The sequence below is a fragment of the Lissotriton helveticus genome (assembly GCF_964261635.1).
Source record: "Lissotriton helveticus chromosome 1_1 unlocalized genomic scaffold, aLisHel1.1 SUPER_1_unloc_4, whole genome shotgun sequence".
Taxonomy (NCBI): Eukaryota; Metazoa; Chordata; class Amphibia; order Caudata; family Salamandridae; genus Lissotriton; species Lissotriton helveticus.
Window position 1 is genome coordinate 2,570,185 of NW_027611681.1, and position 26,185 is coordinate 2,596,369.

The 26,185-nt window shown below is 43.9% G+C and overlaps 1 long non-coding RNA gene and 1 pseudogene across 3 annotated transcripts in view; one reads left to right on the forward strand and one right to left on the reverse strand.

Annotated features, from left to right (window-relative positions):
- Positions 1 to 26,185, forward strand: part of LOC144806032 (uncharacterized) — a 53,893-nt gene that overhangs the window by 13,215 nt on the left and 14,493 nt on the right. The window contains exons 2-3 of one of the 2 annotated variants that reach the window (XR_013605660.1): positions 7,423 to 7,494; positions 8,196 to 8,351. This is a non-coding gene — a long non-coding RNA (uncharacterized LOC144806032). Of the gene's footprint in view, positions 1 to 7,422; positions 7,495 to 8,195; positions 8,504 to 26,185 lie in introns of those variants that run through there. The other variant, XR_013605659.1, reaches the window with a different exon arrangement.
- The window catches only part of LOC144806031 (uncharacterized), a 54,141-nt pseudogene continuing 36,681 nt past the window's right edge, over positions 8,726 to 26,185 (reverse strand). Inside the window, exons 2-5 of the transcript XR_013605658.1 lie at positions 9,310 to 11,846; positions 9,033 to 9,224; position 8,984; positions 8,726 to 8,948 (exon numbers count right to left, since the gene is read on the reverse strand). The product of XR_013605658.1 is annotated as an uncharacterized LOC144806031 (transcript). The remainder of the gene's footprint in view (positions 8,949 to 8,983; positions 8,985 to 9,032; positions 9,225 to 9,309; positions 11,847 to 26,185) is intronic.

Sequence of the window (26,185 nt, forward strand, 5' to 3'; positions counted from 1 at the left end):
GTGCCAGATTTTACACTATTCAGTTCAGCGTGATCATTGTTCCGGCAAGAAAAGGAGTCTTTAAAGTATAGTTACAGAGCCAAGGGTGAAGGGTCCAGATGTTGAATCATAGTAGGGTGGTCCAGTCTTCTGCGCGATTCAGACCATTCTTTATTGTGTCGAATTGGATCATTGTCTTTAGCTCCTCTCGGTTTAGTATTTGGGCAATGTCTCCTCCTCTGGTCGGTAGTTTAATTACTTTTAGAATTGTCCATTTTATATCATTTTCGTTGTGACCTGCTTCCTCAAAGTGATCCACCAAAGGGGCATTGGCTGTCTTGCATCTCAGCCGGCTCCTATGTTGGCTTATGCGTACTTTGCACTTTTGTGTGGTCTGTCCAATATACAGTTTTGAGCAGGGACATTGTATTGCATAAATTACATTAGTGGTGTTACAATTGGAAAGTGAGCGTCTTGCAAACGTGGTGTCATTGTGAGTGAATTCTTTTCCCTCCACCGTGTATTCACACACATTGCAACATCCACATTTCACATGGCCTATCAAAGGAGGTAGGCCCCAGGCTGCCTCGAGTTTGGTTCCTCCTGATGTTATGGGTAATGCTGCTCTAACCAAATGATCCTTTAAATTTCTGCTATTGCGAAATGCAAAAAGAGGTTTTTCAATGAGAACTGGTCCTGCGTTCACTGTATGCCAATGTTTAAGAATTGACTTTTTTATTTTGTTTGAGACTGGGGAGAAAGTCGTGACGCAAGCAATTCTCTCATTTGGATTCTTTTCTTTTGGCGTCAAGAAGACCTCCCGAGGGCAATACCATGCTCGTTTGAGGGCCTGTTTGACTACCCTTCTTGGGTAGCCTCGGTCCTTTAGTTTATTAGAGAGGACAGCAGCCTCTCCGAAGTAGTCGGTTTTGCTGGAGCAGTTTCGTCTGATCCTGAGGAATTGTGAGTATGGTAGGGAGTCTCTTAAAGCTCTTGGATGGTTGCTACTGTACTCTAGAAGCGTATTACTCTCTGTTGGTTTCCTGAAGAGTTTGGTGAGAAGTTCACCCTCTGAGTGATAAATAGTCAGGTCCAGAAAGGGTATCGAGGATTTGTCGTGGCTTAGTGTAAATGTCAGTCCGCAGCAATTGTTATTCAACCAGTGAAGGAAACTGTTTAGAGTTTCAATGGTTTCATTCCAAATTAGGAAAATGTCGTCTATATAGCGCCTCCACATTTTTATGCCTTCCAGGAAGGGGTTGGATGCTGTTAGTATTGACCCAACTTCCAACTGGTCCATAAACAATATTGCCCCCAACCTGGCCATATTGTTTATGGACCAGTTGAAACTCTAAACAGTTTCCTTAACTGGTTGAATAACAATTGCTGCGGACTGACATTTACACTAAGCCACGACAAATCCTCGATACCCTTTCTGGACCTGACTATTTATCACTCAGAGGGTGAACTTCTCACCAAACTCTGCATGGTATTGCCCTCGGGAGGTCTTATTGACGCCAAAAGAAAAGAATCCAAATGAGAGAATTGCTTGCGTCACGACTTTCTCCCCAGTCTCAAACAAAATAAAAAAGTCAATTCTTAAACATTGGCATACAGTGAACGCAGGGCCAGTTCTCATTGAAAAACCTCTTTTTGCATTTTGCAAAAGCAGAAATCTAAAGGATCATTTGGTTAGAGCAGCATTACCCATAACATCAGGAGGAGCCTAAAATGTAACTCCGATAAATCGGAGTTGCTTTTCTTCGGTAGTTCGCCTAATCCGGAGTGGAGGTCCTGGTGGCCACAGGACATGGCGCCGCCGATGGAAACCTCGTCAAAAGCTAAGAACCTGGGAATTCTTTGTGATGTAGATCTTTCTTTTAGACCCCAGGTCATAGGATTGACTGGAAAGTGCTTTGGTCTGTTGAAGATGATGCGGAAATTTCTCCCACTAATATCTCTTCAACACAAAAAAATCATAGTCCAAGCCATGATAGGGTCTCGCCTTGATTATGCAAATGCCCTCTACCTGGGCCTCCCTAAATACCTTTTAACTCGTTTGCAGGTTGTGCAAAACGCAGCCGCTAGAGCAATTTTTGGACTGCCACGAAGGGCGCACGCGTCGGAGCTGCTTGAGAAACTCCACTGGCTTCCTATTGCCAAGAGAGTCATTTTTAAGACCTTGACTCTGGCTTTTAAGGCCCTCCATCATATTGGCCCTAAATATCTTCAGAAACGAATGGCCTTTTATGTTCCAAGGAGGTCTCTGAGATCCGCGCAACTACTTAAAGCCACGATTCCCCCAATTAAGCGTGCCCGTATAGGAGGCCGCTCCTTCCGTTATCTGGCTGCTCGCAGTTGGAATGAGCTTCCTTTTACGCTGCGTTCGTCGTCCAATCTGCTCGCCTTTCGTAAGGAGCTAAAGACGTGGCTTTTTGCTCAGTAATATCTGTACCTCCTGAGCAGGGCACTGTGTTATGTATTTTCTTTGATTTTCTCTTTGCCAAAGCGCCGGGACACTCCACGGAGTAGCCGCGCGCTATAAAAGAGCTATTTTAACATAACATAACATAACATAACCACACTCGAGGCAGCCTGGGGCCTACCTCCTTTGATTGGCCATGTGAAATGTGGATGTTGCAATGTGTGTGAATACACGGTGGAGGGAAAAGAATTCACTCACAATGACACCACGTTTGCAAGACGCTCACTTTCCAATTGTAACACCACTAATGTAATTTATGCAATACAATGTCCCTGCTCAAAACTGTATATTGGACAGACCACACAAAAGTGCAAAGTACGCATAAGCCAACATAGGAGCCGGCTGAGATGCAAGACAGCCAATGCCCCTTTGGTGGATCACTTTGAGGAAGCAGGTCACAACGAAAATGATATAAAATGGACAATTCTAAAAGTAATTAAACTACCGACCAGAGGAGGAGACATTGCCCAAATACTAAACCGAGAGGAGCTAAAGACAATGATCCAATTCGACACAATAAAGAATGGTCTGAATCGCGCAGAAGACTGGACCACCCTACTATGATTCAACATCTGGACCCTTCACCCTTGGCTCTGTAACTATACTTTAAAGACTCCTTTTCTTGCCGGAACAATGATCACGCTGAACTGAATAGTGTAAAATCTGACACAGGGCTAAACCAGTGATCGAGCCCCTTACTGACAAATGATATGGCAAAGTTCTAAAATTATTACCGAATGTTTTATATATCATGTTCTATAATTATTTAGAATCATTTTTAATTTTAATTTTTATATTCAGCACAATTATTGTCACAGAATGCACCCGCACTGAGCACGCATGCTATCTGTAGGCACTTTATTCACACCGGACACCATCACACTCGACTAGTCGCCCCAATCCAAAATGGCAACCGTGTCTGATCACCCACTCTACACTGTCCTTTCTTGAACTGCCCCACTCCAATATGGCCACCATCGCAGTTCAGACTCACTCTGACATAGTCCGTCTTCCATTTCCCTCATTACGTGATCTCAAGTAACACGACCACAACGCCTGCCCTCATTGCTAATTTTGCAACGGGCAGATAGGACACCGATCCTCTGCCCCACCCGACCCCCCTATCAAGACGGAGCAACCGGACTCCATAAGGTAAGCGTCATTCCAGTTGGCACCGTGCAGACGGCAACTCCGTTCGGCCAACCATGGTCGCGTCCCTCTCACTGGCTCTCCCCAACCCCTTTTTTTTCTCTCAGCTTGCAGTAACTGGACCTACACGTTACCGCGACCAACACGGAACATGGACATAATTTCCAGTTCCAAATGAGCAGACAGAATCCAATCGGAAGATTGACACACTCGTCATTCCGGTAAGCGGTCCATGCACTTAATGATCCATACTTTCACTCCAAAAAACCCGTGATTTCTGTGGCTGTAGCTCTAATCCCTGCCCTACCCCACTCTATAGATACAGCTTCAATTTCGACCCGGCCATATAACGCAGACTGTCCAATCGCAGGTAAACTTTAAATATTTTACCACAGCCAGGCACCACAATATTCCTTAGCATGAATAATGATTATTTAATCCTTTCCAGACACTGCAGCCGAGCGTAAATCCCTGAACCTTGTTGACAACCAGTCGCACGGACCACACCCTGCTCCTATTAATGATTAGTGGAGCACAATTGAACCACTTACAAATAAGTAAGTGCCTACCAAAAATCCCAGTAAATCCTCCCCACCCTTAAACACGGTATGAATGTACACGTATGCATGTTATCGGATCCCAATTAAGAAACCATGGACGTTGTCCTTCAATGCATATAGGCCATTAAATGTTTAAATGTTTAAATGTGTAAAACTGAACTCAAGAGTGGAATGGTTCATGATGAGGATCAAGATTAATGAACACCTTGCACTATTGCACCCGAGTTTGCCAGCCGCCATTAATTGCACAATTCTCTTAATACACCTATTATTACACGATAAACCGATTCCGAATAATGTAATCTGTACAGAGTGTTTGGACTATGTTGATATTTTGATCTTTTGAAAGGATAATTTCTAATCTAGCCTTGGCTATGTCCTTTCCTTGTTTTCCTTGTTTCCTTTCTTCCTCTACAACAGGCGGTCATATTTCAAATATTAACAGGCAAATGTTTTCTAAATGTTGTCCTGATGATGATCCCATATAATTTGAGCTTTAAGGGATCGAAACGTCGACTTTTCCTAGTACTTATGCAACATAGCCATTGTGTTGAACCTTGTTGCTTGTTAGTACTAACTGGAGAGCTTTAATATAACATTGATGTACAAGTTCCCAGTATTGCTCTTCTTTGCCTGTGCAAACCCTTTTATGTGTTGTTTGTCCCTCTAGAGTAAGGTACAGGACTGTGCCTTGTACTATCCACATATCTGTTTTTGATCTTGGTTAAAATAAATACCCTGTCCGGCTGGACAGCGGATGAATATAGTTTCCTATTATGGCCTATATTTTATTGACACTCTTTATCACGACGGGGGTGATATAGCAGCACCAGTGCAAAACCAGCCCCCAGTAACAAATACGCTTCCCAGCACTGAAGAATCAGCCCCCACTCTTCCAGCCCCCCGGGGAAACACCCGAAGCCCGTTACGGCCAGTCCGGCCCTGCTCAGGGTGTCGGTTTTACTGACAGTGGCAATGTAAATACATCAAACACTAATAGTGTGCAGAATAAGACACGCTCCTTGCGATGTTTGCAGGAAGCTGCGAAACTGGAACATGAATCAGATGGCCAGAATGGGATGTCACAGTCAATGGTCCCAGCCCAACTGGCCTCTGTGCCGAGCATGCAGAATCAAAGGCAGATATATTGGAACATGCCTTCAGTCCCGATGGTCCCACAGCCCAGTGCAGAATAGAACGCCAAATTCTCAACAAATTCAGTATTTCAACAAAATCCTTCAGTGATTAATAAGGATTTTCCACAACTTCCTCCTGCACTAGGAGTTTCTACTGGACTGAATCAGACTCAATAACCGTGCCTGAGACGGGAGAAGGATTGCATGCTTGGTGCAGTCCTAGAGGTCACCCAGAGTTGCCCCTTTGTAGAAGAAGTAAATGGGAATCAAGCATCACTTTTAATCAATAAATGTGCTACCCGTTCCACAGTCAGACTGACGGGAGCGCCCAACCCACCCCTCTTGGGAAAGGAGTCCAAGTTGTAGGCATTTCAAATAAACAACTAATAAGCTGTCAGCAAATGTTTCCGTACAAATTGGGTCAATGATGAAAGGCCACAAACTTAAACCGTGATTAAGATCCAGTTAATTTGTTAGGGAATAACCTTGTAAAATGACTTGTGGCTTTTAGGGGAATAGTCACAATTTATTATTCATTTTGTAAGTGTGGTTTTTTAAATTACATTTTGTTGTGCCGTGTTTTTTTGAACATTCATTGATTGCTGTCATTTTTACCTCATCATGAACCATGTCAATAATGTGTTCTCCCTGTCTAAAAACGTATACAATGTACGGTTTCGGGATATTTGCTGGGATTGTTTTATTTTACACTTTTCCTAAAGGCAGGCTACATGTCAGTCCTCTTACTGATTTTGTACTTAAGAACTTTTCCTTGATTTTTAACCCGTTAACCGCAGCTGTAATTCCACCGCGTGCGGGCGTTTTGTTGCGCGGGCGGGGCCGCGTCAGCCGTTGAACGTGCCCAGCTCTAGGAAAGTAGTGCTCGTGACGTTCAACGGCCGATGGCAGCACTAAACGGGTTAATTAAGCAGATTCTATGGCAGTTTGCTATTTGATATTGTAGATAAACGATTTCTTATTTCTTAGCACACATTTGTTGTGGTGGTTTGACTATTGACTTTACAGCTGGAGTTATTTCTGATTCTGGCTTTTGATATAATTTAGAGGTTACCTTTATGTGATCCTCCTGCAAATATTATGATAATTATTTCTCTGACTGAGTTACCATGCAGGACCACAGTGGTTAATTGTTGAACATTCACAGCAATAACTGTGAAAGGAGGCTGAAGTCAGCCACTGGCTCTCCCTGGGCTCGGCTAAACTGCTTTTCCTCTTGCAGGTGAGCGAGTGAGATATAGGAGATGAGCAGTGACACCAGTGACACTGCGAGCTATGGGAAGAGGAAGGGTGGAGGCTCCTGTGCCCTGCTGCAGGCTCTATCTTCTGCCTTCTCCTGCCCAATCCATATAACTCGGAGAGGCAGTGGAAAGAGAAAGGCAGAGGCTGTGTATTAGGACATTGCAATGTTGAGAGCAGCGGGCCTATATCAGATTGTATAGGCTGCTGCTACTCCATTGTCTTCAATGGATGTCTCAACATTTCAATGTTCTAAGCTTTGTCTCGCAAAGGATTTATTCTGAATTCCAGTCCCTGGGTCGCCATCCTATAGGGCTCACAAGACACTGACTCGCCGCATCATCCCTTCAGATCATTTAGAGATAAAAAGCGGCAACACATTGATGCCTTGTTGCTTCAATTGCTCAGCATTCAAACTCTGCCTCAGCTTGGCTTGTATTGCAGTTGCTCTGAGAGCATGGTTTGTATGAATCTAAGAGTCTGGTTGACTGATTTATGAAGTGTGGACAGAATTATGTACAAGGACATTCACATACCTTTGCAAACCAGATTGTTTTGATTCCCAAGTTTCATGGTCTGTAAATGGAAAGATGGGGGTTATGAAGAAGTGGACTGGGTTGTTAGGGTTTGTTCTCTGAGACTGTGGGTTCACTCTATATTCACAGAGACTTTCTCCAGCAAGGGATCATGGCTCTTGAACCGAAAAAAGTATTAATTCATTAACCATAGTTGCTTCACAAAGGCCTCAAGAGAACAAGAGATTATTTTGTTTTGTAAGTTCAGGACGGTTATTTGTAAAATGTGATGAAGTGTGATAGTTGTCTGACGCAAAACTATTTCTTTTCTTCCTTTCAAGGTATTCTGGGATGACCAGGCAGTGCAGCGTGGCTGTCCCCCTTGGAGGAACAAAATATAATATAACTGTCAGGTAAGGATTCCTATAACTCTTAAGTTTCCTTTTCCCCTGTTTCTTCTTTCTCTATTCCCTTTCTTGATCTCTGTTTTGTTTTTGTCTCTTCAGCTTCAACATTTGACTCCCTATGTGCACTATTCTTGTTGTTATCAAACTTCTGATAATAATGTTTCCTCCTGGAAATGTTGGGGGTGTAGTGCAGGTCCAGTTCCTTTTCAGGTCAGTTTTGCCCAGCAGTTCCTTAACTATTGGCACATTTGTCTTCTCCTCTTCACCACGTGATACTCTCCTCCCTCTGACTGTTCTTTCGGCGTCTTTTCTCTCGTGATCTGACTTCCATCTCTTTACGTCCTCCTAAACTATCCTTTTCTGTCTTATCTACTACAAGCAAAAGACACAGTATATGTGTGTGGACACACATGCACACAAGGCTTGCTTTAGGGTGGTGCAACCGGTGGAACCGCACCTGGTGCTGACCTTGGGGGCACTGTGTTTAGAAATAACTTATGGGTTCACAAGCATCTGCTTCACAGTTATGTTATGTTAAGTGGTATTTGTAAGCGCACTGACACCATGGGTTTCCTGGCGGTTTCCTGTGCTGGAACATGTGGTGAGAGTAGAAGATAGCCTTTTTTCTCTTTCTTCTGTTTTGTGTTTTTCTATTCTAGACCCTTTTTAGTTTCCTTTACTGTTGTGCTGTTTTTTCTCTTTTTCAGGTGTTGCAGTATCTGGGTCCTGTCGAAGGAGTGTGATGAGTTCTGGGCCACCAACTAAGTCCTTATCATCCGCACAATTTGAAATAGTGAATTCCACTGAGCTAACTGGACACAGCTTCAGTCTACAGTGGCATTTAAAGAAGTGATTACAACAAGGTGATTTCCTTCGTTCAATAAAATGTCCCTTCCTAGATCACTGGAAAAAGGAATAGATTAACAGTCTAGGTGGGCAGGGGAGTAAATAACATCTGATAATTCATTAAAAGTATTACAAATATCTCATTGTGATGCCAGTCTTTGCCACAGAAATGGAACATTTTTAGTGTTGGCTGCTTCTGAGAATCTGTGTCACAATATATGTGCAACTTGTGTTTCTTTCTTAAATATTAATTACATTTTCTCTCACATCCATGAGCTCCAGTAATCCAAAGCTCCCGATCTACAGTGTCCCCGAGCTGTTTCACCACTATCAGAAATGATACTCAACTCATTTCCTGGCTTGTTTTTGTCCATACTTTCTTTGTGCAACGTATAAGGTCACAAATATTAGGTGCACTTGAATGGCTTTTCCTCTGTGTGTGCTCTATGATGCTTTTTTAGGTTTGCTGATTCACAAAAGCTCTTACCACATTCGCTGCACTTATATGGTTTTTCCCCGCTATGCATTCTCTGATGTCTTTGTAGGTATGAGATTTGCCTAAAGCTCTTCACGCAATCACTGCACTTAAATGGCTTTTCCCCTGTGTGAGTTAGCTGATGAATCTTTATTGCTGAGGACTCTATAAAACTCTTGCCACAGTCACTGCAAAAATATGTTTTCCCCCATTATGTGTTCACTGATGTCTTTGTAGGTTTGATAATCGACTAAAGCTCTTTACACATTCACTGCACTTCAATGGTTTTTCCCCTGTGTGTGTTCACTGATGAATCATGAGATGTGAGGAATCACTAAATCTACTTCCACATTCATTGCACTTAAATGGTTTTTCCCCTGTGTGTGTTTGCTGATGGCTTTGTAGGTTTGATAATAGCCTAGAACTACTTCCATATTCACTGCTCTTGTATGTTTTTTCCCTTGTGATTTTTTTGCAGATGTCTTCGGAGATTTGATACTTGACTAAAGCTCTTCCCACATTCATTGCACTTGAATGGTTTTTCCCCTGTGTGTGTTCGTTGATGAACCATGAGATTTGAGGAACTACTAAATCTACTTCCACATTCACTGCAATTGTATGGTTTTTCCCCAGTGTGTATTCGCTGTTGTTTTTGGAGGTCTGCTAACCGACTGAATCTCTTCACACATTCACCGCAATGGTATGGTTTCTCCCCTGTGTGTGTTCGCTGATGTGTTTGGAGGTGTGAAAACCGACTGAAGCTTTTCACACATTCACTGCAATGGTATGGTTTTTCCCCTGTGTGTGTTCTCTGATGTCTTCGGAGGTCTGATAACTGACTGAAGCTCTTCACACATTCACTGCAATGGAATGGTTTTTCCCCTGTGTGTGTTCGCTGATGTCTTCGGAGATCTGCTAACTGACTGAAGCTCTTCACACATTCACTGCAATGGAATGGTTTTTCCCCTGTGTGTGTTTGCTGATGTGTTTGGAGGAGTGATAACCGACTGAAGCTTTTCACACATTCACTGCAATGGTATGGTTTTTCCCCAGTGTGTATTCGCTGATGTCTTTGGAGGTCTGATAACCGACTGAATCTCTTCACACATTCACCGCAATGGTATGGTTTCTCCCCTGTGTGTGTTCACTGATGTGTTTGGAGGTGTGAAAACCGACTGAAGCTTTTCACACATTCACTGCAATGGTATGGTTTTTCCCCTGTGTGTGTTCGCTGATGTCTTCGGAGGTCTGCTAACTGACTGAAGCTCTTTACACATTCATTGCAATGGTATGGTTTTTCCCCAGTGTGTATTCGCTGATGTCTTTGGAGGTCTGCTAACCGACTGAATCTCTTCACACAATCACCGCAATGGTATGGTTTCTCCCCTGTGTGTGTTCGCTGATGTATTTGGAGGTGTGAAAACCGACTGAAGCTTTTCACACATTCACTGCAATGGTATGGTTTTTCCCCTGTGTGTGTTCGCTGATGTCTCCGGAGGTCTGTTAAATGACTAAAGCTCTTCACACATTCACTGCAATGGAATGGTTTTTCCCCTGTGTGTGTTTGCTGATGTGTTTGGAGGAGTGATAACCAACTGAAGCTCTTCACACATTCACTGCAATGGTATGGTTTTTCCCCTGTGTGTGTACGCTGATGTGTTTGGAGGTGTGATAACCGACGGAAGCTCTTCACACATTCACTGCAATCGTATGGTTTTTCCCCTGTATGTGTTTTATGATGTATTTGGAGATTTGATAATTGACTGAAGCTATTTACACATTCAGTGCATTGGTATGGCTTTTCCCCTGTGTGTGTTCGCTGATGTCTATGTAGGATTGATGATTGACTAAAGCTCTTCACACATTCAGTGCAATGGTATGGTTTTTCCCCTGTGTGTGTTCGCTGATGATATTTTAGGATTACTAACTGATTAAAGTTCTTCACACATTCAGTGCAATTGCACGATTTTTCTCCTGTGTGTGTTTGCTGATGGTTGTTTAGTAGTGATGACAAACTAAAGCTCTCGCTGTATGTGTATGATTCTTTTTTCTTGCTTAGTGTCTTTGGGATGGATATATATTTGTCTACATCACATGACTGTGTTTCCTGAAGGGACAACATGGTTGACAGACCACTAGCGTTATTCTCACATTCCATGCATGTGTGTGGTATTTTGGATGCTTGATTTCTGATTTAACAATAAAATACAAGACTCACTAAATACCTATCGCATCCATAATATAAGTAAGGGGTCTTTCTGGGTGATTGCGTCCTTACATTGGATAATGGCTTTGAGTGCTTGTGGGTAAAGATTCGTCTTCCTTCTGGTCGGTGCAAATTGGGACAATACTCTGTGCTTTGGAGAGCGGAAGCCCTCTTTTCTCTAGCCTTCAGTTGTTCGGCTCCACTTCGTTGTGCTTTTCCCTGGTTTCTGTGGTTTGGCTAGAAAGAGTTTACAATACACCTAGAGCACTGAATGGTGGTCTGTTGCCAGTTTAGATAGTGGAGCACTGCTCTAGCCATATCATGATGATGAAGCAACTTGTAATGTGTACAGCTACTCTGAAGAGGGTCCCAGGGTCAAGCACAGGTCTGTAGAGAAAGTAAAGCTGGTTGTTTCGAACATGGACAAATAGCAAAGTTTTCAATCTTTGTTTAACATTGTCATGTTGCCAAGAGCGCAAAGCTCAAGAGGGAGTTTGTTCCAAGCTATGGATCTCAAATAGTCATAAGACCTTCCTCCAACTCTCATTCCGACCTCATGGTCAAAGCTGGTGTTGGACGCTTGTTTATACAGGAGGTGGTTTGTCAGTGTTGTTGCCTTAATTCTGTAAAGGGCATTTCTTCATCCTGTGGTGTGGAAGAGTAGAGCTCAGACTTGTATTCACTGAATTGCCTTTGACTGTTTCTTCCTGGATCTGTCCTCTGTCTCTGATTTCACTGATGCTTTTTGAGCTCCTTATTTTTGACTATTTTTGCTGATTTGCTGTGTTATCTTCATTATTCATAATCAATCCGTGCATTTAGGCTTATTTTCTGTTGGATGTAAAGAAATAAAAAATTACTAAATGCAAATGTAATGGAATGTGAATACACAATATTTATCTGGCTGTAGAAGAAAGAAATCTCTGCTTTACCATATCTGAAACTTAACAAGGAATATTTCAACATACATGGATATTTCACTAAAAGTTCTGTTGAGCAGGTCACAGCTTATTTACTCATAAAAAGGCAGTGATTTACCATGGTTCACAGAGTAACTTACTAAAGAAAGAGCAGCCACTGAGCCCTCACATGCTACAAATCCAGTTTTAGTTAGATACACATGGAGTTTTAGCTAGATACTCATTTAAACAAGAACAGATTGTGAAAAAGAGAGGAAGCACAAAGCATTGCAGTTAGGTCAATTTCATGAAGTATCTACCAAAGGGTCCTCAGGACTGTCTTACTCATGGTGGCGGTCTGACTGACACCACGCTGGCGGTCTGACTACCATAATATGAGTGTGGTGGTCGAACTGCAACGAGACCTCCACCTCCACCTGAATCAAGTATCCTGCATCCGCGGTGGTCTGCAAACGGCCTGAATATACGTGCGGTACATATGCTGGCCCTGCTGAGCCTATTACAATCTGCATATCCACTGCCCGTTTCATGGTGGGGACACCACCTTGAAAAGGGCAGTAGACATGCAGGTAAAGGGGCCCTAGCAGGGCCTCCTGACAAGTCTGAGCCTAGGGTTGCATGTGGGGTGCACATGTTGTGCCTCCCCGGAACTGCACCCTTGTTCCTGCATGGTGTGGCATGCAAAACATGGTGCATGCCATACAGTGCAGGAACGTGCTGCAGGCCCTCTCAGGGTGGTGGTATGCTGTTTAGGATCTCCAATGGACCTAACACAGCCGCTGCCATGAGACTTCAGCTGCACCACCCGCCCTGGATTAATGTCATAATCCGGTGGGCGGGCTCAACAAGGGCTTGGCGATCTTCCTGGGAACACCATGGAGGTGGTCCCATTGGAAGCCCACCAGACTCGTAATCAGGCCTTAAGCCACCTTCAACACTTCCCCTCCTGGTTCAAGCATTCCTGGATCATTCTAACCTGGAAGACTGAAGCATTATCCTGAGTTGAGGTAGATTTTCTATCGGCATAATATATATCCATCTCCCTTAAACTAGTGCCTGATTCTGAATTGAATGGCAACTTAAACAAGCATTGGCATAGCCAATGGGTCTCACCAACGGGACCAAATAAGTGTTTAGCCATGCAGGAGAACAGGGTTTGGGGAGTGAATGGGTTTGCTTAGGCTTGCACTAATCTTTGAAGCTACCGTATGTGGGGTCGTACATGTACAAAACAAATCAACCACAAACAGAACCAAGCATATCCACACACATGCACATGCCTACACACTCATGCAAGTAGGCAGTGAAGAAGGAGCATGCAGGCACCTGATCTTGCACCTGATCTTGCATCCAGCGTCTCTGTTTGTCGGCGGTCGGTCCTTGACATGATTCCGTGATACCAGGAGCCTTAAACAACTCAATCTTAGCCCACGGATAAGGATATGGACAAATCTTCAACTGCATAGATCTTGGCTCCTGGGAAATTATTTTTAGCCTATCTTTAGATGGTCAACTACTTTTCGTATTCATCGTCCGTTACCACTTTCCACTACCTGATGTGAATTCTAAATGTGGAGACAGCTATCTACTCTTCTCACATTTCCATCGCCATTTCCCTCTGCTTGAAGTGAAACATAACTGTGGAGATATCAACAGAAACCTCGTTTTAAATTTGTACTACCCTCATCACCTTTGGGACCATATTGTAACATAATATCTTATAGGATTACATTGCTTCATTTTTGAGAAATCAAATTCGCCTTGCTACGGTTACTACTACAATCCTCTACATCGTTTGCATCAATCAGCTTTTTGAAAGATTTCAAGAAGCCTTCTTTACCGACCGACTTATTACATCTACGCCACATTCATATCTGGGTCATTTACCCTATGAAATTTTAACAATAGACGGTCACCTGAAGAAGGCTCAAGAGCCGAAACGCGCGTAGTGGTGTCTACCGCTTTGCCTTCAACATTCTACACAGCTTCATGTCTATTGATTATGTACCTTTTCTAATGTAATTTTAACTGAATGTTGTATAACAAAAAATAATCACAAGAAAAGAAAACAAAATAGAAGAAAAAAGAAAAGTTTATATAAAAAGAGAAGAAAATATATGAAAACCTGCACCTTAACAGAAATAATATATGTATCATGTACAAATAAAGCCATATCTGAAATATCTAATGCTTATTGGTTTTGCATACAGTTGGACTTTATATATTATTTATATCTTGTTTAAATTATCTCTTGCTTCCACTTTAGATAACCATAAAATAACTTGCTTATTTTTGTCACTTGGCTATAGACCTTTCCTAACCCAATTTCTTCACTATGTATAGCAAGTGCAATAGTACTATATAGGGGTCCCCTATTTCCAAAATATTGGCACCTGATCTGCCAGCCAGAGTCTGTCCCCCGCTCCTCGTGTTGCCCAAGCAGAGCCCCCCACACACTGTACCAGATGCGTTAGGCACGTCTCTTTTATTATCCGGAGTGACTAAATCGATGATATCATGGATACTGTGACAGCAAGCACTATGGCACTGTTAATTGTAATGTTACTGATGAAAAATAATAAATAAAGTTGTTTTTTTACAAAGCACCTCTCTTTAAACCAAAAAAGTTACAAAAATATTTTTTTTTAAAAAGGTGACAACTGGGAAAAGATGTAGGTCCCCAGACAGTGGGTCTTGTTGCCTGGTTTAACAGAATGCCAGAGGTGTCCTAATTTTCAAGGGTGTAGGGCGGGGGTCACTGGACATGACAATCTGGCTTTTAGTGAGGGGTGGGGGGTTGTTGTGATGAGAAAGACAAGAATTGGCACGATTTTGTTCCAGCTTGACGTTTTTTGTTTTTTAAATGAATGTTGCAAATTGCTAAACTGGCAACCAGTGCCCATGCCGGGGAGAGATTGCCGTGCCAGGCACGTATTGGGAAGGCTTTTACAGCAACAGTGACAAATCTCGTGCCGAAACAAAGAGGCTCGGTCTCCCTTCAGGGAAGAAAGAGAGAGATTGGTCCTGCAGAAGAGTCAGCGATTTCTGACATCCCTTTTCTCAGTCCTTCCCCTCCCCCATCCTGCTCTTCAAAGGATCCGTTACTCCAACACTGATGCCCCTCGTGTATCGGCATGGCAGAAAAGCACTGGCAAAGCCGATAGGACCCGTCTTTTGGCTTTGCCAATGCTTTTTGCTGACTCTTTTCAGCTTTTTAACAAACATTGGTGTGCCGCGGGGAGCACCACATGGGCCACCACAAATGGGGAGGGGGGCAGAAATAAAAAAATGCAGACCGCGGTAGGCATGTTTAACATGGACAAAGGAGGGGGGCGGGAGCAAAGGGTATGCGGACAGTGGGGGCTGCGGGAGCCTGGTGAACATGGACAATGGGAGGGGGAGGGGGGTTACCTCATGGGTTGCCGCAAGTGGGTAGGGGGCGGGAACAATGGAAATGCGGACAATGGGAGAGGAATGGGAGCATTGTGAACATGACATGGAATGCAGCTGCCACCCTGCACTCCGCAGCTCGCTCACAAGAGAAAAACGCTGTGGGAGTGAACCTTTGGAGAAGAGGTGGGACATGCACCCGCCTTTGGCAATTTGCGTGCTTTCATTATTGAAAGACACACGCAAAGACCAATCCAATGTGTAGGAGGAGTCAGACCCACATGGAGAAGTTTAGAGAGCTCACAAGAAGAATCCCATAGAGCAGCACATTTGCGCTGCGCTAGGCTCGACCTAAAAAGTAAGACTTCAGTTCTTCCTAACGTATTTAAAGTTAAAATCTTCCTATAATGCTAGCTCTTGCTCCTTCTACAACACTTGTTGCAGACATAGGGCCTGATTTAGAGTTTATCGGACAAGTTATTTCCTCAAACATAACAGATTCCATCCGCTTTATTACAAATGCCACAGGATATAATGCACTTTTAATAGGTTGGACGGGATACCTGCCACATTTATGACAGAATAAACCATCCGCCTAAATATAAATCGGGCCCTTGGCAGACATTGTGTCTAGTTTCTTCTCAGTGTTGGAAAGCATCCATTGCATTAACGGCACAGTATTATCTCACCACTGCTGTGACTTGCAGTCATAAGGCCATTATGAACAGACTAAGTTGTGTGCCAGAATGCCTGCGAATAGTTTAGCAAGAAACGTTTTGGAGGGAGATGGGTCTGTATGATGAGCAGGACTAGGGGGTTTCCCAGGGCCTGTGAATAACCGTTATTACAGTTTCTCTCTTGGTGTCAGTGGGCTTGTCTGTGTCCCCAGATGAGTTGGTTACAGCTTATCTTATTTATGCACAAAGAGTTGGAGTTTTTAGGGCTAAGCAACTCTTTCAACAATGTCTGAAAACAAAACTAGTCAGATGATCGCTTCCAGGTGTACATGTTGTGCACATGTAGAATCACACACTAGTAACTGTACTGCATGCATGATTCACCTTGTCAGTTTGTGAGCAAACTGACAGACCCAAATCTGACTATTTCTGACACTGGAAACAGTTAGAGTTTCACTTCAACAAAATGCTGGAGTAACTCTCTTTCCGGGGTAGGAAGAGAAATGGATCACCCTCTAAACGTGGTGGCGAGTAGTGCTATACGGTTCATAGCACCATTTATCCGGGCAAAACTGGGGGAATGGTACAATGCACTGAGGAAATGGCATGTGATGACAATGTGACATGACATTCCCACTAAACCTGCTTTTACACTTTTTTTGGGCTGGCTGTTTTCAGTTTATCAAGGCCCAGGGTTTAGTTTCAATCCAAGAGATAGTGCAGGATTAGAGTAATTATAATGTCATACATTCCAACAAATGCCTTTACCACGTAACACCTTTACCACGTAACACCGTTACCACGCAAGTCTTTACCATGCATATACCTTGACCACGCATAAAGAAAGATTTACAAATGGCCCTGCCGGTAAAGGGTGGGTGCCCTTGAGCCCACCCAGGGCACCCACATGATCATTGTTGAGGGCCAGGGGGGTGTCCCAAAGCCCCGGTGATGCCAGCGGGAGCAAGTATTGTTCCTACCCATAGGGAGCAGCTTACAATCCTGTCCTCTACGGGCAGGAGCAATGTTTTCATGTGTTTCTCTGCCCGCTTCATAAGCAGTGCATTGTGGGGAGTGTAAGTTAGAGTTAGCCCAGGTAACTATAACTGCTCAGTTTCTATGGTTTTGAGTGTGTAAAATGTGAACCTAAGGAAAAAGGCCCTTGTAACCTTTGTTTTTTCCGTGTATTTCTAAGGTTTTTTATGCTATTTCCTACCTATATCGTCCCTGTAACTTTTGCTTTTTTCAGTGAAAATATCTATCTAGCTATCTCTCTCTCTTCGAGTCTCTATGGTTCGCAAGTAAACTTCCCCAAGGAACAAGGCTCTTTATGCCTTAATATCTTGGCGGGATAGTGTACTTGTTTGCAGCACCTACGGAGATCGCCGTTTCTCATAAAGTTTTCCAAACGTTTTGACATGGCCTAGAATATACAGGTACCTGTAATGCACCGGCAGCCTCTTGTAATTAGCTGTGTTTACATTCAGTCCTGGTAGGCACTGCCATGCTCCCCGATGGAACTTCCCGCCACTGAGGGGCTGATAATCATTTCCAACTCTAAAGCAGGTGTATTTCACGTGTAGATCAATATCCAACGCGTCTTTCCTCTTTCATACAGCATCCCTCTCGCAAATAACAAGGCTAGATGACGGCAGTAGCCAGTGTGTCACGGCTCCAAGTGAAAGGAAAGAAATGCCGTCTTTGGTCCCTGTTTGAACTGTGAAATACAGCAATAATTAGGGTTCCGTGGGCCCTGGTGCCACTGCACCTGCTGCACCAATGGAAGCTATGCCTCTAGTTTACGTGCTGTGTTTAAAAGTTGGAGTGGAGGATAAACAATTTGTGTTTGAGATAAAAATAATGATTTACAAGTACAGTTTTTACACTGAAAATGGTATCCTACTAATTGATTGTGAATACATAGAAAATTGAGTGTGTGCTAATGTAATTTACTGTAATCTACATTGATAAAGGCAGAAAGAGTGCTCCCACACAGAAATACACATACAAAGAGATGCACAGACCCACAAACACACACACCACACATGAACACACAGACACCTAACAACCCATAAACACATAAATACAAATAGAAAAACATAACACCCACAAACAGATATTCAAATAGATGCACACAAACATGCACACATAAGCAAACACACAGGCTAAAAGACACTCAGACACGTAAGCCAGCACACACATCATTGACACTAAAGTAAATTGGTAATAACGAGACACTGGCAGGCAGGAGCATATCTTGGGCAGTAAGATTGGAGGGGGTGAGCTGCAGATTTTCCATGAATGGAGACAGCATATATATAATGTTAAAACACATTATACGACAAGCAGGGTGCATGAGAGGGGCTAACGGGGCAATGGAAAGGAGACACATGCGGAGTGAGAGAAAACACGTTATTTTGTAAAACAACCAACATTGTTGAAGACTTTCAAAACAGAAAGGGAAAAGTGTGTGCGCGCGTCTGTGTCGGTGTGTAGATAAAAACTCCTGTCGAAATGCAACAGACATCTCACCATACCCGACTGTAAGCACCTGTGCCCAACTATTTAGCTAAAATACATTTACTAGTGAGATGTAACGCCCCAAATACCACGCCTGGGTGCTGTGCCCCTGCTGGCATGGCAGAGAATGACACCGGTTAGGGAATGAAGTAGAATTCCAAGTTCTAGGGTCTCTACAGCAGCACAGAAGATGGGAGCCTAACTTGTCCTAGTGCTCTGGGGGTGCCGTTCCCACTAAATCTTCAGCCCGATCTTGCATGGCCAGGGATTAGGGATAGCGACGCGATAGCTTACGACACAAAGTGGGTCGGTAACAGGTAGGAAGCTCTGATACCTGCTACTGTTTAGCCCACTGGGCAGACAAGATGACCATGTCCCAAGAGGGGTTACTGCCCGCTAGATTAGTATTCAAGGATCACAGATATGATCACATCCGTCCACAACAGCCCCTCGTCAGAGATCACTGAACCACCTGAAAGGAAAGACGACCTGAGGCCACAATTTGATTACTGCGCTTTTTCTTTGGAGAGATGGCAAGGGAAGGATGGCAGTAGGAGCATGGCTGCAGCTTCGCCGCAGCCATCTATAGTACATCCACAGATACCGTGGTTTCACATGCAGGCCTGCTTAATCAACTGCAGATCCCTGCCAAAACATGCAGACGAGATTTGGCTCAATCTTGAAGCTAAGTCTTGGGATGCCATGTTTTTAACCGAAACTTGGTTAAAAGAAAGTTCCAACCCCTATGTAGGTCTGGCCATCTCAGATGGTTATAGTATGGTAACAGCTAATCATGCCGGTAACAGGCGAGGGTGGGCTAGCAGTAATTCTTAGAAAGGATTAGGACATCTTGTCAAAAGAAATTGAGTTGGCAGGATCTTTAGAGGCAATCTCCTTTAGTGTTAGATTCTCTCCTACTTCCTCTTATGCGGGCCTGTTCATATACAGACCCCCAGACTCCGTGCCCTCTCATTGGACGGAATTGTTTGATACGATTGCAGACTTACCTTAAAATACTCTAATTTCCTTTTTCTTGGGGCCTTCAATGTCCATATGGATAAGGTTAACTGTCCACAGGCCCTCCAACTGGCTGACACTCTCAACGGGCTAAATCTAGCACAAATGGTGATTGCACCTACCCACGCAGCCGGCCACACGTTGGATCTGATTTTCTCCAACGAACACACCATGAAAGTGCTAGATTATTTACCGATGACCTGGATGCATCACCCTCACTAGTTTAGTCTGCACTAATCAGTCCTGTCTGGATGCTGAAGAGAGAAGAAATTGGAGGAAGGTTACACCCAAGCGTATGGGTCTAGAATTACAGGAAACGCTCCCATTACTTATATGACATCCCAATCAAGATGCGTCTGCCTTTGATGATTGGATTATCTCAGCCCTTGATAAAGTAGCCCCCATAAAAACCTTGAAACCCGCTAGGAAAAAAACATCAGCTCCATGGTTTTCACTCGAACTCCACCTATGTAAGCGACTTGAGCGTCTATGACGGAAAAAGTATGACCTAGAGGCTAAGAACACATATAGAATAGCATTAAAAATATTCCACAGGCTAAACCGCAATACTCTGATGGAATTTTTCGCAGATCAAATAAAAGCCTCAACTCTTCAAGAGAAGTTTTTAAGATTGTGCAAGGATTTCTGAACCACAAGCCTTAAAGAGCACGATTGCCCCTTCAGCTAGTCTATGTGAAGAGTTAGCTCGTTTCTTCCAGGACAAAATTCAGACTATCTACTCTTCTTTCCCCAAGATAGTTCCAGCAAGTCTCTCAGTCAAGACGCTGCCTACGATCCAGCATGTGGAGAGCAGGTCGGAATTTCGGCCCTTTAGCCCAGAAGCCTCTATGCTGGAACTTTATAAACTTAAGTCCGGCTCATCGGCTGATCCCTGCCCACCTAGGTTTTATAAACTTCTTGCTTTCAGGCTGAACCCCCTCCTTAATTCTATCTGGAATTCTTCTCTGAAAGAAGGCATCTATCCTACAAGGTGGAAAACAGCTTTTGAACAACCAATTCTGAAGAAAGAAGATGCAGACCCAGCAGACATAAAGAATTTTAGACCTATTTCACTTCTCTCGGCACCGGCAAAACAACTGGCCAAATTCTTAGAGTTCCACAATCTTCTGCATGACTCTCAGTCGGGATTTAGGACTGAGACGGCCTTGCTTGAAGTGGCAGAAACTATAAGGGAAATGGTGGACCAGGGTAGCTGTGCGATGTTGGTGACGCTGGACTTGTCCGCAGCATTCGATACTGTGTCACACCAGATCCTCCTGGAAAGACTTGCACTCCTGGGAGTGTCGGGGACTACCTTAAGTTGGTTCCACTTCTTCTTGGAGGGACGGTCCCAAAAAGTGTTCCTACGACCACACGTGTCGTCTTCCAGCCCCTCAGTTTGTGGAATCCCGCAGGGCTCAGCCTTGAGCCCTACTCTCTTTAATGTATCTCTGGCCCCTTTAGCTCCAATCATTGAACAACTAGGGGTGAAGGTCATATGATATGCTGATGACACTCAGCTGTGTTCTCCTTCAGGGAACACTCAAAGGCTGTATTTATAAACTTTAAGCGGTGTATGTTGATAGCTGCATGAAGTCAAATGCAGATAAAACAGAGGTCATTTTTTTTAATCAATCCTCTCCTCCCAAGCCTGACCTTTGGTGGCCTTCAGAGCTAAATCCTCCACCTTCTTCGGCTACATCAGCTAGGAACCTTGGGTTTAGGTTTGATTCCAATCTAACTGGCAAATCTCAAATATGCCAGGTCTCTTCCACGTGTTTTTGGAAGTTGAAAGCCCATGAGAAGATTTTTACATCTTCTGCCGATGGAATGTAGAAGGTCAGTGGTCCATGCATTAGTCATCTCACAGCTGGACTATGCAAATAGTCTGTTCTTGGGAATGCCAGATTATCTAATCAGGAAACTGCAGACTATACAAAATGCGGCAGTCAGGCTAATTAGGAACGTGCCATTCTGCCACCATATCTCACCAGATCTCCGAAGCCTACATTGGCCGCCTGTCAAAAGACGAATTGAGTTTAAGGCGTTGACTGTGGCTTACAGAGCAATCAGAGGCTCTGGTCCACAATACCTTACGCAAAGACTTCGGAAATAGTATCAAACGAGGGTCCTACGGTCAAACCACCAGGAGTTACTGGTGACTCCGCATTTTAGGAAACTTGGACTGGTGGACGAGCTTTCTCTGTAAGAACAACCTTGCTATGGGATTCTATGCCAGAACATCTTCGGAAGGCCAAGTCGGAACGATTGTTCAGGAAAGCATTGAAAACATTTCTTAAGCCCACCTAATCACCTGGTCATGCCGCTGCTGCTGCTGTTCGTGCTGGGACACCTCCGTCGGAGGTAGCCGTGCGCTTTATAAACTGCATTAGTAATAATAATAATAATAATAATAACAGAGCTTTAACTATACACAAGGACAAAGCACAGAAGTTGCCATCACCAGCCATAGTTCCTCCTGAAGCCCTCGTGGTCCGTATTCAATGGGCGGGAAGCGCAGTGGGGGTGACAAGACGGAAACGAGGAACAGCAGTAAAGCTACGAGAGAGAGAGAAAGCCAGGAAGAGGAAGTGCGAGGGAAGGAAGAGAAAGGGCACCTGGAGAAGGAGAGACCCTTACATTTCCCTCCCGGCACATAAGCAAGTGGCCGGGGCACTGATCTCATCCAGGTTAGACTACTGCAATGAGCTTCACTTGTCTATCAACAAGACTGTAAAAGCCAAACTGCAGCTGGTCCAAAATGCGGCGGCAAGATTGATTCTTGATATTCCTAAATCTCAATCAGTTTTGGCAGAGACTCTGAAGCTCAATTGGCTACCTGTGACAAACCTGTTACCTTCAAACTTTATGCATTGTTCGCAAGGCACTGCATAACACTGGGCCTGGAAAAATTAAAGACATGTTTCAATGATATATTCCCTCCAGACAGCTTCAATACTCAAGTCAAAATCTTGTAATTGTTCCTAAATACCAAAAGGCAAGTTGGGGAGTCCAGAGCCTTTTCTGTAGCCATATTAAAGCTATGGAACTCTCTTCTCCGTTCCATCTCCAGTCTTCAGGCTCACACCCCATGCCATAAGGCCTTAAAACCTGACTTATTATTCTGTCATGGATGCTTTCGGGGCTTTAGAGCATGGAATTTCTATTTCCATCTTTTTTTCTTTGTTTAGGACTAACTGCTATCAGCGCCTTGACGCCTTTGGGCATTTGTTTGTGCTCTATAAATCCTTTTCAGTTCATACAACGTTAGAGAGACATCAAGCCATTGCGAAAGCCTTGCAAAAAAAGACATTGCCGAACAGACCAGTCTGACCCTTTTAAAAATCTATGGGGTCCGCTTCACTGGCCCGCTGAGATGGGTGCACCTCCGTGACCATCCAGCCATGTCAGGAACTTTGCTGTTCACATCGATGACTCCCTGCCATGCATATCATGCAGCCAAGGTCACAGCTGTTTGCTTCACCATCTTAAAATGGCTTGGGAATATCCTTTGGATGCTACCTAATGCCACCCAGAAAACTGTGGTCCATGCCCTTATCACCTCACGGCTGGACTATGGGAATGTCCTCTTTCTGGGCGCGAATAAGGCTGTAACCTGTAGACTGCAGCTGGAACAAAACTCTGCAGCTAGACTTCTTTGCAGAGTCCCTAGTTCCACTTCTATTTCTGGCCATCTCCGTGATCTGCAATGGCTCAGAGTGGAAAGCCGCATAAAATTCGGAGCTCTCAGCTACATGTTTACGATCAAATGGGGTTCCGTTCCACAATACTTGCAGCCTCTTGCTCAGCCTTACATCCCTACACGCCACCTTCGTTCTGCTACTCTTGAAAATTCTACGGTCCCGAGGTTCAATCTTGCTAGGATGGGTGGCCGGTCCTTTTCTGATCTTAGCCAAATGCTCTGGAACCCCCTCCCGATCGCTATTCACAATGAAACCATCTATACAAGCTTCCGCAAATCCTTAAAGACCTGGTTGTTTGACCAGTAATGTCTTTCATCACTACTCCTCTGTATTTTGCTTCGTCTAGGCGCGGGGAAACCCTTTTTGGGTAGCTGTTGCGCCTTACAAATTCAATAAATAATAATACTAATGATAATAAGGCGAACAGGAACATGGAAAAGTGAAGAGGGTGAACGAGGAACACCAGGAGAGCGGCAGGCGTAAACATTAGCTTGTTTTCTGGTCCCATTATCTTTTCTTCTTGCCCTTCAACAGAAGGGCAAGAAGAACAGATAAGGGGCCAGAAATGGCGGCAGTGTCGAAAATGTCAGTCTTATTAGGTGCAATAATGCACTTAAAAAGCATTGTGTGTTCAGAATGGGAGGATGTGTAAACTGAGCTCTCTTTGTGTTGTTGTTGCAGTTATTAGACTCATTTCAGTTATTGTTATTATTATTGTTAATGTATAATTATTATTGCGTACACTAGGTCTCGCAAGAAGAATCAAAGCAATAAGTGATTATCTATTCCTGGATACCACTGAAGGCTTCCAGGAGCACACAACAAACAATGCCCTGTCTCATGTCCCGGTGTGAGCAACACCCTTGGATAAACTGCAACAAAAGCAATGCAAGCAACATCCAAGCTAAGAGGCGATTCTAGCACCGTTGTGAGTGGGTAAATGTCTTTGTCAAATCGGTACATGCATCCCCTACATTTGCCCGAATTGCACCCGTTGTGTGAAAGCACTGGATAGTGCTAGCGCAGTACAGTATCTTGCAGGGACTGAAGAATGCATGGCTCAGCAGTCTGTCTGCAAAAACCCTGAAGAGGCATGCATGACTCAGTAATCAGAGCACAAGTGTATCTGAAGAATGCATGGCTCAGCAGTCTGTCTGTAAAAACCCTGAAGAGGCATGCATGACGCAGCAATCAGAGCACAAGTGTATCTGAAGAATGCATGGCTCAGCAGTCTGTCTGCAAAAACCCTAAAGAGGCATTCATGATTCAGCAATCAGAGCACAGATATATCTGAAGGATGCATGGCTCAGCAGTCTGTCTGCAAAAACCCTAAAGAGGCCTGCATGATGCAGCAATCAGAGCACAAATACATCTGAAGGATGCATGGCTCAGCACTCTGTGTGCAAAAACCCTTATGAGGAATGCATGACTCAGCAATCAGAGCACAAGTGTATCTGACGAATGCATGGCTCAGCAGCCTGTCTGTAAAAACCCTTAAGAGGCATGCATGACACAGCAATCAGAGCACAAATATATCTGAAGAAAGCATGGCTCAGCAGCCTGTCTGCAAAAACCCTTAAGACGCATGCATGACTCAGGAATCAGAGCACAAATATATCTGAAGAATGCATGGCTCAGCATTCTGTCTGTAAAAACCCTTAAGAGGCATGCATGACGCAGAAATCAGAGCAGAAATATATCTGAAGAATGCATGGCTAAGCAGTCTGTTTGCAAAAACTCTGAAGAGGCATGCATGACGCAGAAATCAGAGCAGAAATATATCTGAAGAATGCATGGCTCAGCAGTCAGCCTGCAAAAACCCTTAAGAGCCATGCATGACTCAGCAATCAGAGCAGAAATATGTCTGAAGAATGCATGGCTCAGCAGTCAGCCTGCAAAAACCCTTAAGAGCCATGCATGACTCAGCAATCAGAGCAGAAATATATCTGAAGGATGCATGGCTCAGCAGTCTGTCTGCAAAAACCCTTAAGAGGCATGCATGACGCAGCAATCAGAGCACAAATATATCTGAAGAATGCAACGACTCAGCAGCCTGTCTGCAAAAACCCTTAAGAGGCCTGCATGATGCAGCAAACAGAGCACAAATATATCTGAAGGATGCATGGCTCAGCAGTCTGTCTGTCAAAACCCTTAAGAGGCAGGCATGACACAGCAATCAGAGCACAAATATATCTTAAGGATGCATAGCTCAGCAGTATGTCTACAAAAAACCTGAAGAGGCATGCATGATGAAGCAATCAGAGAACAAATACATCTGAAGAATGCATGGCTCAGCAGTCTGTCTGCCAAAACCCTTAAGAGGCAGGCATGACACAGCAATCAGAGCACAAATATATCTGAAGGATGCATGGCTCAGCAGTCTGTCTGCAAAAACCCTAAAGAGGCATTCATGATTCAGCAATCAGAGCACAGATATATCTGAAGGATGCATGGCTCAGCAGTCTGTCTGCAAAAACCCTAAAGAGGCCTGCATGATGCAGCAATCAGAGCACAAATACATCTAAAGGATGCATGGCTCAGCACTCTGTGTGCAAAAACCCTTATGAGGAATGCATGACTCAGCAATCAGAGCACAAGTGTATCTGACGAATGCATGGCTCAGCAGCCTGTCTGTAAAAACCCTTAAGAGGCATGCATGACACAGCAATCAGAGCACAAATATATCTGAAGAAAGCATGGCTCAGCAGCCTGTCTGCAAAAACCCTTAAGACGCATGCATGACTCAGGAATCAGAGCACAAATATATCTGAAGAATGCATGGCTCAGCATTCTGTCTGTAAAAACCCTTAAGAGGCATGCATGACGCAGAAATCAGAGCAGAAATATATCTGAAGAATGCATGGCTAAGCAGTCTGTTTGCAAAAACTCTGAAGAGGCATGCATGACGCAGAAATCAGAGCAGAAATATATCTGAAGAATGC